The sequence below is a fragment of the Schistocerca cancellata genome, chromosome 2, assembly GCF_023864275.1.
Source record: "Schistocerca cancellata isolate TAMUIC-IGC-003103 chromosome 2, iqSchCanc2.1, whole genome shotgun sequence".
Lineage (NCBI taxonomy): Eukaryota > Metazoa > Arthropoda > Insecta > Orthoptera > Acrididae > Schistocerca > Schistocerca cancellata.
Window position 1 is genome coordinate 271,707,395 of NC_064627.1, and position 1,782 is coordinate 271,709,176.

Genomic DNA, 1,782 nt, shown 5'->3' on the forward strand with positions numbered 1-1,782 from the left:
GCAGACAAGGTCTGACGGCAACCCAGTCGTGTTACCATGTGATAATGTGCTTGTTTTTCTTCATATACCTGAGAGCGAACCATTGTGTAAATCAAAATGCCATAGAAGAGAGAAGTGCGCGTCATGGTGCTTGAGGTGGCATACCTGCAGCCAAAAACAACTCACATACTAGATTAACAACAATCACGCTGTAGTTGACAGAACAATTCAGATACCGTAGTTCGACGTGTGTACCGCAACTACCTGTGCATGATGGAGCGGCTGATACTGGCTGTATCTTTCTTTGGATGAAACACGCCTGCATTTATGTGGGTGTGTCAAATCGTAAAATAATCCATGAGAGAGAGGGTAGCCGATCTCAAACCAATCTAAAGACTAATGACATAAGAAACTAAAGTGAACTCCGCCCGATCAAGCTATGAAGGCCCAACGGTACCGACCGGCCATTGTGTCGTCCTTACCTCACAGGCTTCACTGGATGCGGAAAGGGAGAGCCATGTTGTCAGCACACCGCTCTCCCGGCCGTGTGTCAGTTTACGAGACCGGAGCCGCTACTTCTCAGTCAAGTAGCTCCGCGGTTTGCCTCACAAGGGATGAGTGAACCCCGCTTGCCAACAGCGCTCGGCAGACCGGTTGGTCACCAATTCTAGCTCTAGCCCAGCCCAGCAGCGCTTAACTTCGGTGATCAGACGGGAACCGGTGTTACCACTGCGGCAAGGCCGTTGGATGACATATGAAATTAATGAAAAAACAATTATGGCGGCGTCTATGGGGTACACTCCTGGAAATTGAAATAAGAACACCGTGAATTCATTGTCCCAGGAAGGGGAAACTTTATTGACACATTCCTGGGGTCAGATACATCACATGATCACACTGACAGAACCACAGGCACATAGACACAGGCAACAGAGCTTGCACAATGTCGGCACTAGTACAGTGTATATCCACCTTTCGCAGCAATGCAGGCTGCTATTCTCCCATGGAGACGATCGTAGAGATGCTGGATGTAGTCCTGTGGAACGGCTTGCCATGCCATCTCCACCTGGCGCCTCAGTTGGACCAGCGTTCGTGCTGGACGTGCAGACCGCGTGAGACGACGCTTCATCCAGTCCCAAACATGCTCAATGGGGGACAGATCCGGAGATCTTGCTGGTCAGGGTAGTTGACTTACACCTTCTAGAGCACGTTGGGTGGCACGGGATACATGCGGACGTGCATTGCCCTGTTGGAACAGCAAGTTCCCTTGCCGGTCTAGGAATGGTAGAACGATGGGTTCGATGACGGTTTGGATGTACCGTGCACTATTCAGTGTCCCCTCGACGATCACCAGTGGTGTACGGCCAGTGTAGGAGATCGCTCCCCACACCATGATGCCGGGTGTTGGCCCTGTGTGCCTCGGTCGTATGCAGTCCTGATTGTGGCGCTCACCTGCACGGCGCCAAACACGCATACGACCATCATTGGCACCAAGGCAGAAGCGACTCTCATCGCTGAAGACGACACGTCTCCATTCGTCCCTCCGTTCACGCCTGTCGCGACACCACTGGAAGCGGGCTGCACGATGTTGGGGCGTGAGCGGAAGACGGCCTAACGGTGTGCGGGACCGTAGCCCAGCTTCATGGAGACGGTTGCGAATGGTCCTCGCCGATACCCCAGGAGCAACAGTGTCCCTAATTTGCTGGGAAGTGGCGGTGCGGTCCCCTACGGCACTGCGTAGAATCCTACGGTCTTGGCGTGCATCCGTGCGTCGCTGCGGTCCGGTCCCAGGTCGACGGGCAC

The 1,782-nt window shown here is 53.6% G+C and overlaps 1 pseudogene; it reads right to left on the reverse strand.

Annotated features, from left to right (window-relative positions):
- Positions 1-609: 609 nt before the first annotated feature.
- On the reverse strand, positions 610-727 carry LOC126163862 (5S ribosomal RNA; annotated as a pseudogene).
- Positions 728-1,782: the final 1,055 nt, after the last annotated feature.